This window comes from Canis lupus, chromosome 20 (assembly GCF_003254725.2).
Source record: "Canis lupus dingo isolate Sandy chromosome 20, ASM325472v2, whole genome shotgun sequence".
NCBI lineage: Eukaryota > Metazoa > Chordata > Mammalia > Carnivora > Canidae > Canis > Canis lupus.
In genome coordinates, this window is record NC_064262.1 from 38630522 (window position 1) to 38646033 (window position 15512).

The 15512-nt window shown below is 37.0% G+C and overlaps 1 protein-coding gene across 15 annotated transcripts in view; it reads right to left on the bottom strand.

Annotated features, from left to right (window-relative positions):
- DOCK3 (dedicator of cytokinesis 3) overlaps positions 1–15512 on the bottom strand; it is a 508844-nt gene that overhangs the window by 168315 nt on the left and 325017 nt on the right. Inside the window, exon 1 of one of the 15 annotated variants that reach the window (XM_035702457.2) lies at positions 2605–2825. The exons of the other annotated variants lie outside the window; for them this stretch is intronic. The gene's annotated coding sequence lies outside the window, so the exon portion shown is untranslated. Of the gene's footprint in view, positions 1–2604; positions 2826–15512 lie in introns of those variants that run through there. 15 annotated transcript variants of the gene reach the window in all.

Sequence of the window (15512 nt, forward strand, 5' to 3'; positions counted from 1 at the left end):
TCCATGTTTGCTACCCAATTCTAGACTGCCCTCCCAGGGAGCAAAAAACCCTATCTTAATTGTCTTTATATCCTAAGTACATCAAAAGTATAAATTCATTAAGAATTTCATGGACATTGCTAGTGGGAGTATATATTGTCATTGTGAAAAAAATATGGCCTAATATATTAGAGCTGAAGATGTGATTACCTAATCATTCAGTAATTTGTCTCCTGATTATAAACCTTCAAAAAATTGCTTGCTGTTAATGTTATAATTATATTTTCTAATTAATAATATAAAATATTCAAAGACTTTTGTGAGTATATATAAAATATTTGGCTGGCCAGAGGTCTATCTATCTGGTCAGCCAAATACTAATACTTCTTTCCTTTAAATCTGTATTTCTGGGGCACCTGGGTGGCTCAGTGGTTGACTGTCTGCCTTTGGCTCAGGTTGTGATCCCAGGGTCCTAGGATCCAGTTCCACATCGGCCTCTCCGCAGGGAGCCTGCTTCTGCCTCTGCCTATGTCTCTGCCTCTCTCTCTGTGCCTCTCATGAATAAATAAATAAAATCTTTAAAAATAAAATAAAATAAATCCGTATTTCTGATAATATGGGTAACTTATCTTTTCCTAGGGAAACTTTTTTATTTTAGCCAAGTTTTCTCATTTATTACTAGATAATTAAAATATTCTCTTACAATTGCTTCTGTGTTCCTTTATGTTTGGAATAAATTTTCCTTTCTCATTAAAAAAAAATGTATGCACTACATTACTGTTCTGCTAAATTTCCTCCATATAGAAGGCATTTTCATCCCTTTGAAGTCTCTGGTTCATTTAGCCTACAAAAGTCTACCAATATGAAAAAAAAAAAAACCCACTGCTGCTTTAGACATTCTATTCAGCTGAATAACACAATTAATTGCCTGCTATAAAGGTTTAGAATTATGTTAACTATTGTGGGTCTTACAAGGAAATATAAGACATATCTAGTCAGGATCGCTAATAAAATGATGCTTCATTGTTGGTAAATAATCCAATCATTTAATTTAGTCCAGAAAAGAAAGTACAAACACTGATCTAATAAAAATATTAATTACCACTGGAAGATAACAGACTAACACAGTTCCCAACACATGCTAATGTGGAAAGATAATAACATAACAGGAGGTTATAACATGAGTGCTCTGTTAGATCCTCGCACAATTTAGAAGCTCTTATACAACCTTCAAGTGTCTACATTCCCCAAAGCGGCATACCTAATTAAAATTAATATAAATACTTTGTTGTTGCCCTTTGAAATGCTTTCTAGTTTGGGCAGCACCAATTCTCTGTTGCTAAAAGTGGATTTGGACATGTTACTATGCAGAAGCAAGAAATGAGGAGCATTAGTGGCTTCCTCTGGCTCCTGTCATATAGAAGAGAAAATCCATTTGTGCATTTAAAGAGATTTTTATCAATTATTACCACTCATCATTTGCACAGGGGATTGTTGCCTTTTTTTTTTTTAAGAAAAACAAAATGTTCTAAATGTCAGCTTAAGGTATAATCCTACTCATAAAGGTTTCCTTGTAAAATGAGTGACAGAGTATTAATCAGAAAGTTTCACATAGAATCTGTAATCTCCAGTAATAAATACATTTTATTTATTTATTAAAGATTTTATTTATTCATTCATGAGGGACAGAGAGAGAGGCAAAGACACAGGCAGAGGGAGAAGCAGGCTCCATGGAAGGAGCCCAACGTGGGACTCCATCCCTGGTCTCCAGGATTACACCCTGGGATGAAGGTGGCGCTAAACCACTGAGCCACCCAGGCTGCCCTCCAGTAATAGATTTAAATGTTAATACAAAAATGTTCTAAATGGTTATTCCTTTGAAACTTGTTGATAAATTTAAAATATAACCCAAACACTTACTGTGCATTTATTTACTGTATGCAATTTAACATAAAAATAAGTGGTTTTCAATAAATGTATGGACTTTCAAAAGGTTGGTTTCAAATGGTTTTTCTTCACTATATCTAGTTCTTTCTAAAAGCAAATACATGGGATAAAATACAGAAAAAAACAATATGAAATGAAAACAATTAAAAGGGGCTTGAACTTTTCTTTGGCCTTTTTGGTAAGTTAACATTTTAAAATTAACATTTAAGTATGCTAAACATAATATAAGCATACAGTATTAAAAGTTAAATAACCCTAAAAGCCTTGAAATAAAATTATCAGTCCTCTACTCACCTGTACTATTTCCTAGAAGTAAGTACTTCAAACTTTTTACAACTTTTTTTCCAAAATTTGTCGAATATTTCTAAAGGTCACATTTAGTTTTAGATTTACCTACTGGCTTCTTATAATGGCAGCTAAGGATTTCCACATCTGTTTAAATCAATTTCCCTTCATTTATCTTCCTAATATTTCACAAGCTTTGGTTAAAACTTGTTTATAAGATTGTAACTTTTAAATATTGTTTACTGGTGAGCCAAATAGTGTACTTCAATTACATTTCCTTTCTTCTACTACATTCTGCTTTTCTTTGGAATCTCAGTTGTATTTAAACTATAGCATCTTCTCTTATGCCCTCCTACAACTCTATAAAATACTTTTCTTTTTAAAATAAAATACCTTTGAAAAACATTCTCCATGTGGTAAAACTATCCAATATTGTCTGAAGTCGTTTTCCTCCTGGAGAGGTTTCCTGGCTGCCCTCTGCCTTCATCTGAATCAGTTACTCTCCAGGTCTATTGCATGAATGTCATCCTGGAACCTCCCTCTGATGGTAATCTGAGAATTCTTTGCACCTCTCCTGGTAGTCAGAATCCTTTTGCTGGATGGCACATAACAGCATCTTTTGGTTTATTCCTTCATTTTAAAGAAATAATTTATCCTTCAGTAGTTTCCTGAAAAATGGTTAAAGAGACTTTTTGTTTGTTTTGATAATTTGGGTGACCAAAATTTTCTTTAGGCTACTTTCCCATTTGATTGATAATGTAGCTGAATAAAAATAACATTCTAGGTCAAATTTTATTTTCCTCAGAATTTTAAAGGCAATATTTCATTATTTTCTAGTCTTCAACGTTACTACTAGGAAGACAAATGTTATTTTTATGATAAATCCTTAATAGGTGACTTATTTTTCTTGCTGGAAGCGTTCAGCTTTAGTGAGCTGAGATTTCATAATTAAGTGCTAAATATTTGTTAGGCCCTTTCAATCTGGACACTCATATCTATGTTCTGGAGAAGTTTTTTTCAGCTTTATTGAGGTATAATTGACATAAAACATTATATAAATCTAAGGAACAGAACATGATGATTTGATACATATATAATACTGCAAAGTGAGTACCACAATAAGGTTAATTACATACTTCATCTGACATAATTACTTTTTTGTTATTGGTATGGTGAGAACATTTAAGTTCTACTCTTTTAACAACTTTCAAGTACAAAATATACTACTGTTAAGTACAGTCACTATGCTTCACATTAGATCCCCAGAACTTAATCCTCTTATAATATCTCATTTTCCCTTCTCCCCAGCCCCTGGAAACCATCAATCTACTGTGTTTTGGGGTTCTGCTTTTTTAGATTTCATATATAAATGAGATCACAAAGTGTTTGTCATTCTCCGGCTTATTTCATTTAGTATAATGCTCTAAAGGTTTATCCATGTTGTCACAAATGGCAGGATTTTATTCTTTATTATGTATGATTAATATTCCATTGCATGTATACTATATTTTATTTATCCATTCACTCATCAATGGACACTTAGATTGTTTCTGTGTCTTGGTTATTGTAAAAAAGGCTGCAATGAACAAGAAAGTGCAGTTATCTCTTTGAGATCCGACCCTGAGATCATGACCTGAGCCAAAATCATAAGTGGGCCACTCAACCAACTAAGCCACTGAGGTGCCCCAAGAGTTCTCTTTTCTATACATCCTTGCTGTTATTTATCTCATCTTTTAAAAATTGTTTCTTTTATTTTTGATTATTGTAATATAAATGACATATGTTAGTTTCATGTCTATAACACAGATTCAAAAATACTATTATTAAATGTTCACCAAAGTTGTGTAGTCACTTTCTGTCACCATTTGATGTTATTACAATATTATTGACTATACTTCCTATGATGCACTTTCCACTCCATGAATCATTTATTTTATAACTGAAAGTTTGTACGTACCTTGTCTTTCTGATGACAGGCATTCTAACAGGTATGAGGTAATATTTCATTGTGTTTTTGATTTGCATTTCCCTAATGATTGGTGATACTGAGTACCTTTTCATGTATTTTTGTGTCTTCTTTGGAAAAAAGTCAGATCCTTTGCGCATTTAAAAAATCAGATTATTTGTTATTTGCTCTTGAACTTAAGGAGTTCCTTGTGTATTTTGATTATTAAATTTTATCACCTATATGGTTTGTGAATATTTTTTTCCAATTCTTTTTTTGAAAGATTTTATTTATTTGAAGGAGAGTGAGAGAAAGGAGCGGGGGGAGGGGTAAAGAAAGAGGGAGAGGCAGACTCCCTGTTCAGCTGGGAGCCTGACCTGGGGCTCAATTCCTGGGACTCCTGGATCACAACCCTGTGATAAACAGCTGAAAGCAGATGTTTAACCAACTGAGTTACCCGGGCACTCCTATTTTTTCCTATTCTGTAGGCTGACTTTTCATTTTGTTGATTGTTTCTTTTGCTGACTAGGAGCTATTTTGTTTTAATGTTGTCCCACTTGTTGATTTTCACTTTCACTGTTGTGCTTTTGGTATATTCAAAAAAACACTGCCAACACCAATGTCAAGAAGCTTTGCTCTGTGTTTTCTTCTGGGAGATCACAGTTTCAGGTCTAATATTTAAGGCTTTAATCCATTTAGAGTTAATTTTTGTGGTGATTTTAAGACAGAGACACAATTTCATTCTTCTGAATGTGAATATCCAGTTTTCTCAATATTTACTAAAGAGACAATCCTTTCCCCATTGAATATTATTGGATCCTTTGTCAAATATTAGCTGATCATACATGTGTGGGTCTACTTCTGGGGTCTTAATTCTGTTCCATTGGTCTGTGTGTCTATTTTTATGCCAGTACCACACCATTTTGATTACTATAAATTTATAATATAATTTGAAATCAGAAAGTGTGATACCTCCATCCTTGTTCTTTCTCAAGATTGCTTTATCTATACAGGGTCTATTGTGGTTCCATTTGAATTTTAGGATTTTTTTTCTAATTCTGGAAAATTCCACTGGCATTTTGATAAGGATTATATTGAATCTATACATGGATTTATGCAGCATGGACATTTTAAGAATATTTCTTCTTCCAATTCATAAACATGGGTATCTTTCCAATTACTTGCATCGTCTTCAGTTTCTTTCATCAATGTCTTATAATTTTTAGTGTATAGCTCTTTCAGTTCCTTGATTAAGTTATTCCTAAGAATTTTATTGTTTTTGATACTATTGTTATTGGGATTGTTTTCTTTATTTCTTTTTCAGATAGTTCATTGTGAGTGTATTCTGACTTTTGCAATTAACTTTTGTGTGTTGATTTTGTATCCCTGAAACTTAACTGAATTTATAGTTAACAGTTCTGGGGGACAAACTTCAGGATTTTCTATATATAAGGTCATGTCACATGCAAATAGAAACAATTTTACTTTTCTCTTTCCAACTTGGATGCCTTTTTTTTTTCTTGTCTAATCGCTCTGGCTAAAACTTCCAATACTAGGTTGAAAAGGAATGGTGAGATTAGGTACCCTTGTCTGTTTCTGATGTTAGAGGAAAAGTTTTCAACTCTTCACTATTGGGCATGATGTCAGCTGTGGGCTTGTCACATATGGTCTTTACTATGTTGAGGCAAGTTGCTTCTATGTCCATTTTGTTGAGAGGTGTTTTTTTTTTAAATTATTTTAGAGAGCGAGATGAGAAGTGAGAGGCAAAGGGAGAGGGAAAGAGAGTCCCAAAAAGACTCTGTGCTGACCCTGAGATCATGACCTGAGCTGAAACCAAGAGTTGGGCACTCAACCAACTGTGCCACTCAGGTGTCCAATTTTTTTTTTAATCATGTTAGGATGTTGAATTCTGTCAAGTGCTTTTTCTGCATCTATTGAGATGATCCTATGATTTCAATGTATCATTTCATTAATGTGGTGTATCACCTTTATGCTGAACAATCCTTGAATTCTAGGAATAAATCCCACTTGTTCATGGTGTATGATCCTTTTAATAAGCTGTTGAATCTGATTTGCTAGTATTTTGTTGAGAATTTTTGCACCTCTATTCATCAGGGATTTTGGTCTGTAGATTTTTTTTTTTTCCTGGTATTCAGTCTTCTTAAATGTTCAATAGAATTCACCCATGAAGCCACTTGGTCCTCAGCTTTTGTTGGGAAGTTTTTGATTACTGATTTGCTCTCCTTACTTGTTACTAGTCCGTTTTCTATTTCTTCTTGATTTAGTCTTGGTAAATTGTATGTTTCTATCTAGACTGTCCAATTTGTTGGCATATAATTATTCATACTACTTTCTTATAATCATTTGTATTTCTGTTGTATCAATTGCAATGTTCCCTTTCATCTACAATTTTATTTGAGTTCTCTTCTTTCCTTGGTAAGTCTAGCTAAAGGTTTTTCAATTTTATCTTTTCTAAAAACAAAACAAAACAAAACAAAACAACCCTTCAAATCTTAGTTTACTTTCTTGATCCTTTCTATTGTTTTTCTATCCATTTTCTATATTCTTAGCAGGACTTTATCTCCTTCCTTCTGCTAAATTTGGACTTTGTTCTTTTTCTAGTTCTTTGAGCTATTAAATTCAGTTGAAATTTTTCTTTTTTTTGTAATGCAGGCATTTATTACTGTAAACTTTTCTCTTATAATTGCTTTATTTATTTAATGTTTAATAAATTTTAGCATGCTGTGTTTCCATTTTTTTGTCTCAAGATGCTTTTTAAAAAAATTTCTCTCTTGATTTGTTCTGTGACCCACTGGTTATTCAGGAGTGTGGTGCTTAATTTTCATACATTTGTGAATTTTCCAGCTTTCTTTCTGTTATTGATTTCTAGTTTCAAATAATCATTGTCATAAGAAAAGATATTTCATGTAATTTTAATCTTCTTAAATTTGTTAATACTTATCTTGTAGCTTAACATATGATCTGTCCTGTAGATTGTTCCATATGCACTTGAGAAGAATGTGGATCCTATTTTGTTTTAGGATGGAATATCTGTTGGTGATAAATGTCTGTTAGGTCCATTTGGTCCTAAGTATAAGGACCTAAGTCAAGTCTAATGTGTCTATGTTTTTCTGTTTGGATGATCTATCCAATGTGGAAAGTGGGGTATTGACATCCCTGTTATTATTATATTGCTATTTATCTCTTTAGTTTCATTAATGTTTGCTTTCTATATTTAGGTGTTCTGAAGTTGGGGACACATACATTTACATCTGTCATATGTTCTTAGTTAACTAATCCTTTCATCATTATATAATCACCTTGTCTCATTACAGCTTTTGACTGAAAGTCTATTTTGTCTGATATAAGAATAGCTACCACTGCCATCTTTTGGTTTCCATTTAAGTGGAGTATCTTTTTTTCTATCCCTTTACTTTCTGCCTATATGTGTCCTCAAAGCTAAAGGAAGTCTGTTGTAAGTAACATATTCTTTGATCATTTTTTAACCTATGTAGCCACTTTATATCTTTGATTGAAAAATTTAAACCATTTACATTTAAAGTAATTAATGAGGAGGAGGGGCAAGATGGCGGAAGAGTAGGGTCCCCAAATCACTTGTCCCCACCAAATTACCTAGATAACCTTCAAATCATCGTGAAAATCTATGAATTTGGCCTGAGATTTAAAGAGAGGACAGCTGAAACGCTACAGTGAGAAGAGTTCGTGCTTCTATCAAGGTAGGAAGACGGGGATAAAAGAAATAAAGAAACAAAAGGCATCCAAGGGGGAGGGGTCCCGCGAGGAGCTGGGCTAAGGCCGGGGCGAGTGCCCCCAGGACAGGAGAGCTCCGTCCCGGAGAAGCAGGAGCTGCACCAATCTTCCCGGCAGAAACGCGCCCGCAGGGAGTTGGAGCAGGACTCCAGGAGGGCGGGGATGCCCTCAGGCTCCCGGGGACACTAACAGACACCTGCGCACCCAGGAGAGTGCGCTGAGCTCCCTAAGGGCTGCAGCGTGCATACATTGACCCGGGAGCAGATCGGAGGGGCTCGGGCGCAGCTCCGCGGAGAGGCGGCTGCGTGGCCTAGAGAGCTAATCCAACAGCGCAGGCCCGGGAGCACAGGGCGCCGGGACACAGCCCAGGATCCGGCCTCCCCCTGGACAGGCAGAGGCCGGGAGGGCACAGGACCGCAAGGACACTCCTGCCCGGAGCTGAGCAGATCAGCGGCCCCGCCCCGGAGCCTCCAACCCCTGCAGACGGAGATCTCTGGAGTTACTGCGGGAGCTGACTCCAGGGCTCCAGAGCTGGCCCCGCCACTGTGGTTTTCCTCCAGGGGCCTCACGGGGTAAACAACCCCCACTGAGCCCTGCACCAGGCAGGGGGCAGAGCAGCTCCCCCAAGTGCTAACACCTGAAAATCAGCACAACAGGCCCAACCCCCAGAAGACCAGCTTCCAGTTGGACAAGTTCCAGGGGAAGCCAAGGGACTTAAAGTATACAGAATCAGAAGATACTCCCCCGTGGGTTTTTTTTTTTCTTTTTGATTTCTGATTGCTTCCCCCACCCTTTTTTCCCCTTCTTTCTTTTTCTTTCTCTTTTTCTTCTCTTCTTTCCTTTTTTTCTTCCTTTTTTCTTTTTTCTTTTTCTCTTTTCTTTCCTTCTTTCTCTCTCTTTTTCTCCTTTTCCCAATACAACTTGCTTTTGGCCACTCTGCACTGAGCAAAATGACTAGAAGGAAAACCTCAACTCAAAAGAAAGAATCAGAAACAGTCCTCTCTCACACAGAGTTACAAAATCTGGATTACAATTCAATGTCAGAAAGCCAATTCAGAAGCACTATTATACAGCTACTGGTGGCTCTAGAAAAAAGCATAAAGGACTCAAGAGACTTCATGACTGCAGAATTTAGATCCAATCAGGCAGAAATTAAAAAGCAATTGAATGAGATGCAATCCAAACTAGAAGTCCTAATGACAAGGGTTAACGAGGTGGAAGAACGAGTGAGTGACATAGAAGACAAGTTGATGGCAAAGAGGGAAACTGAGGAAAAAAGAGACAGACAATTAAAAGACCATGAAGACAGATTAAGGGAAATAAACGTCAGCCTGAGGAAGAAAAGCCTACGTTTAATTGGGGTTCCCGAGGGCGCCGAAAGGGCCAGAGGGCTAGAATATGTATTTGAACAAATCATAGCTGAAAACTTTCCTAATCTGGGATGGGAAACAGGCATTAAGATCCAGGAAATAGAGAGATCCCCCGCTAAAATCAATAAAACCCGTTCAACACCTCGACATTTAATAGTGAAGCTTGCAAATTCCAAAGATAAAGAGAAGATCCTTAAAGCAGCAAGAGACAAGAAATCCCTGACTTTTATGGGGAGGAGCATTAGGGTAACAGCAGACCTCTCCACAGAGACCTGGCAGGCCAGAAAGGGCTGGCAGGATATATTCAGGGTCCTAAATGAGAAGAACATGCAACCAAGAATACTTTATCCAGCAAGGCTCTCATTCAAAATGGAAGGAGAGATAAAGAGCTTCCAAGACAGGCAGGAACTGAAAGAATATGTGTGTGACCTCCAAACCAGCTCTGCAAGAAATTTTAAGGGGGACTCTTAAAATTCCCCTTTAAGAAGAAGTTCAGTGGAACAATCCACAAAAACAAGGACTGAATAGATATCATGATGACACTAAACTCATATCTTTCAATAGTAACTCTGAACGTGAACAGGCTTAATGACCCCATCAAAAGGCGCAGGGTTTCAGACTGGATAAAAAAAAAAACCGTCTATTTGCTGTCTACAAGAGACTCATTTTAGACAGAAGGACACCTACAACCTGAAAATAAAAGGTTGGAGAACCATTAAACATTCGAATGGTCCTCAAAAGAAAGCAGGGGTAGCCATCCTTATATCAGATAAACAAAAATTTACCCCGAAGACTATAGTGAGAGATGAAGAGGGACACTATCTCATACTTAAAGGATCTATCCAACAAGAGGACTTAACAATCCTCAATATATATGCCCCGACTGTGGGAGCTGCCAAATATTTAAATCAATTAATAACCAAAGTGAAGAAATACTTAGATAATAATACACTTATACTTGGTGACTTCAATCTAGCTCTTTCTACCCTCGATAGGTCTGCTAAGCACAACATCTCCAAAGAAACGAGAGCTTTAAATGATACACTGGACCAGATGGATTTCACAGAAATCTACTGAACTTTACATCCAAACTCAACTGAATACACATTCTTCTCAAGTGCCCATGGAACTTTCTCCAGAATAGACCACATATTGGGTCACAAATCGGGTCTGAACCGATACCAAAAGATTGGGATCATCCCCTGCATATTCTCCGACCATAATGCCTTGAAATTAGAACTAAATCACAACAAGAAGTTTGGAAGGACCTCAAACACGTGGAGGTTAAGGACCATCCTGCTAAAAGATGAAAGGGTCAACCAGGAAATTAAGGAAGAATTAAAAAGATTCATAGAAACTTATGAGAATGAAGATACAGCCATTCAAAATCTTTGGAATGCAGCAAAAGCAGTCCTAAGGGGGAAATACATTGCAATACAAGCATCCATTCAAAAACTGGAAAGAACTCAAACACAAAAGCTAACCTTACACATAAAGGAGCTAGAGAAAAAAGAGCAGATGGACCCTACACCCAGCAGAAGAAGAGAGTTAATTAAAATTCGAGCAGAACCCAATGAAATCGAGACCAGAATAGCTGTGGAACAGATCAACAGAACCAGGAGTTGGTTCTTTGAAAGAATTAATAAGATAGATAAACCATTAGCCAGCCTTATTAAAAAGAAGAGAGAGAAGACTCACATTAATAAAATCATGAAAGAGAAAGGAGAGGTCACTACCAACACCAAGGAAATACAAACGGTTTTAAAAACATATTATGAACAGCTATATGCCAATAACTTAGGTAATCTAGAAGAAATGGACGCATTCCTGGAAAGCCACAAACTACCAAAACTGGAACAGGAAGAAATAGAAAACCTGAACAGGCCAATAACCAGGGAGGAAATTGAAGCAGTCATCAAAAACCACCCAAGACACAAGAGTCCAGGGCCAGATGGCTTCCCTGGGGAATTCTATAAAACGTTTAAAGAAGAAATCATACCTATTCTACTAAAGCTGTTTGGAAAGATAGAAAGAGATGGAGTACTCCCAAATTCATTCTATGAGGCCAGCATCACCTTAATTCCAAAACCAGACAAAGACCCCACCAAAAAGGAGAATTACAGACCAATATCCCTGATGAATATGGATGCAAAAATTCTCAACAAGATACTAGCCAATAGGATCCAATAGTACATTAAGAAAATTATTCACCATGACCAAGTGGGATTTATCCCCGGGACACAAGGCTGGTTCAATACTCGTAAAACAATAAATGTGATTCATCATATCAGCAAGAGAAAAACCAAGAACCATATGATCCTCTCATTAGATGCAGAAAAAGCATTTGACAAAATACAGCATCCATTCCTGATCAAAACTCTTCAGAGTGGAGGGATAGAGGGAACGTTCCTCAACATCTTAAAAGCCATCTACGAAAAGCCCACAGCAAATATCATTCTCAATGGGGAAACACTGGGAGCCTTTCCCCTAAGATCAGGTACAAGACAGGGATGTCCACTCTCACCACTGCTATTCAACATAGTACTGGAAGTCCTAGCCTCAGCAATCAGACAACAAAAAGACATTAAAGGCATTCAAATTGGCAATGAAGTCAAACTCTCCCTCTTCACCGATGACATGATACTCTACGTAGAAAACCCAAAAGCCTCCACCCCAAGATTGCTAGAACTCATACAGCAATTTGGCAGCACGGCAGGATACAAAATCAGTGCCCAGAAATCAATGGCATTTCTATACACGAACAATGAGATGGAAGAAAGAGAAATTAAGGAGTCAATCCCATTTACAATTGTACCCAAAAGCATAAGATACCTAGGAATAAACCTAACCAAAGAGGTAAAGGATCTATACCCTAAAAACTATAGAACACTTCTGAAAGAAACTGAGGAAGACACAAAGAGATGGAAAAATATTCCACGCTCATGGATTGGCAGAATTAATATTGTGAAAATGTCAATGTTACCCAGGGAAATTTACACTTTTAATGCAATCCCTATCAAAATACCATGGACTTTCTTCAGAGAGTTAGAACAAATTATTTTAAGATTTGTGTGGAATCTGAAAAGACCCCGAATAGCCAGGGGAATTTTAAAAAAGAGAACCATGTCTGGGGGCATCACAATGCCATATTTCAGGTTGTACTACAAAGCTGTGGTCATCAAGACAGTATGGTACTGGCACAAAAACAGCAGACACATAGATCAATGGAACAGAATAGAGAACCCAGAAGTGGACCCTGAACTTTATGGTCAACTAATATTCGATAAAGGAGGAAAGACTATCCATTGGAAGAAAGACAGTCTCTTCAATAAATGGTGCTGGGAAAATTGGACATCCACATGCAGAAGAATGAAACTAGACCACTCTCTTGCACCATACACAAAGATAAACTCAAAATGGATGAAAGATCTAAATGTGAGACAAGATTCCATCAAAATCCTAGAGGAGAACACAGGCAACACCATTTCTGAACTCGGCCACAGTAACTTCTTGCAAGATACATCCACGAAGGCAAAAGAAACAAAAGCAAAAATGAACTATTGGGACTTCATCAAGATAAGAAGCTTTTGCACAGCAAAGGATACAGTCAACAAAACTAAAAGACAACCTACAGAATGGGAGAAGACATTTGCAAATGACGTATCAGATAAAGGGCTAGTTTCCAAAATCTATAAAGAACTTATTTATCTCAACACCAAAGAAACAATCCAATCATGAAATGGGCAAAAGACATGAACAGAAATCTCACAGAGGAAGACATAGACATGGCCAACATGCACATGAGAAAATGCTCTGCATCACTTGCCATCAGGGAAATACAAATCAAAACCACAATGAGATACCACCTCACACCAGTGAGAATGGGGGAAATTAACAAGGCAGGAAACCACAAATGTTGGAGTGGATGTGGAGAAAAGGGAACCCTCTTACACTGTTGGTGGGAATGTGAACTGGTGCAGCCACTCTGGAAAACTGTGTGGAGGTTCCTCAAAGAGTTAAAAATAGACCTGCCCTACGACCCAGCAATTGCACTCTTGGGGATTTACCCCAAAGATTCAGATGCAATGAAACGCCGGGACACATGCACCCCTATGTTTCTAGCAGGAATGTCAACAATAGCCAAACTGTGGAAGGAGCCTCGGTGTCCATCGAAAGATGAATGGATAAAGAAGATGTGGTTTATGTACAATGGAATATTACTCAGCCATTAGAAACGACAAATACCCACCATTCGCTTCAACGTGGACGGAACTGGAGGGTATTATGCTGAGTGAAGTCAGTCAATCAGAGAAGGACAAACAGTGTATGTTCTCCTTCATTTGGGGAATATAAATAATAGTGAAAGGGAATATAAGGGAAGGGAAAAGAAATGTGTGGGAAATATCAGAAAGGGAGACAGAACATAAAGACTCCTAACTATGGGAATCGAACTAGGGGTGGAGGAAGGGGAGGAGGGCGGGGGGTGGGGGTGAATGGGTGACGTGCACTGAGGGGGACACTTGATGGGATGAGCACTGGGTGTTATTCTGTATGTTGGTAAATTGAACACCAAAAAAATTAATTTATTAAAAAAATAAAAAAGTAATTAATGATAGGGCAGAATTAATTCTTGCCATTAAAAAAAAACCTGTTTTCCAAAAATATATATATATATATTTCTTGGCTCTTTCTGTAGTTCCTTTATTCCTGTCCTCAGCTCTCTTGTCTTTCTTTGTGAATTGATGTTTTCCCATAGTGGTATGCTTTGATTCCCTTCTCTTTATTTTGCATGTATCTACTGTAGGTTTTTGCTTTCTGGTTACATGAAGCTTACATAAAACATCTTATAACTGTAACAGCCTATTTAAGAGGATTACAACTCAACTTCAATTCCATACAAAATCTCTACCCTTTTACACAACCCCTCCCTCTTTACATTTTTTATGTTCCAATTTATATTTTTTTATATTATGTAACCATTAGCAAATTATATTAGCTACAGTTACTTTTTCATGTTTCAAATTTTTATTTAAATTCTAGTTAGTTACCATATAGTGTAATACTGGTTTCAGGAGTAGAATTTAGTGAACTGTAACTTACATACAACACCCAGTACTCATCACAACAAGTGCCCTCCTTAATATCCATCACTCATTTAGCCCATCCTCCACCTATCTCTCCTCCAGCAACCCTCAGTTTGTTCTCTATAGTTAAGCACCTCTTATGGTTTGCCTCCCTCTCTCTATTTTTCTTCCCTTATGTTCATCTGTTTTGTTTTCTTAAATTCCATATATCAGTGAAACCATTTGGTATATATAATATATATATAACCTCTTTTTATCCATTCATCAGTCAAAGGATATTCAGGTTCTTTCCATAATTTGGCTATTGTTGATAACACTGCTATAAACATCAGGGTGCATATGCCCCTTCAAATCAGTATTTTTGTATCTCCTGGGTAAATACCTAGTAGTGCAACTGCTGGGTCATAGAGTAGTTCTATTTTTAACTTTTGAGGAACCTCCATGCTATTTTGCAGAGTGGCTGCATCAATTTGCATTCCTACCAGCAGTATTCCCTTTCCTCCACATCCTAGCCAACACCTGTTTCCTGTGTTGATTTTAGACATTCTGATTGGTGTGAGGTGATATCTCACTGTAGTTTTGATTTCTATTTCCCTGATGATGAGTGATATTAAGCATCTAGATGTCTTCTTTGGAAAAGTGTCTATTCATGTTTTCTGCCCAATTCCTAACTGAATTATTTCTTTTTTGAGTGTTGAATTTGATACTATTTTTTTATAGATTGTGGATACTAACCCTTTATCAGATATGTCATTTGCAAATATCTTCTCTCATTCTGAAGGCTGCCTTTTACTTTTGTTGTTTCCTTCACCATGCAGAAGTTTTTATCTTGATAAGGCCTCAGCAGTTCATTTTTTCTTCTGTTTCCCTTGCCTCCAGAGATATGTCTAGTAAGGAGCTGCTATGGCTAGTGTCAAAGAGGTTTCTGCCTGTGTTCTCCTCTAGGGTTTTAGGTCTCACATTTAGGTCTTTGATCCATTTTGAATTTATTTTTGTGTATAGTGTAAGAAAGCAGTCTAGCTTCATTCTTCTGCATGTTGTTGTCCAGTTTTCCCAACATCATTTATTGAAGAGACTACCTTTTTTCCATTGGATATTCTTCCTGCTTTGTCAAAGATTAGTTGACCATAT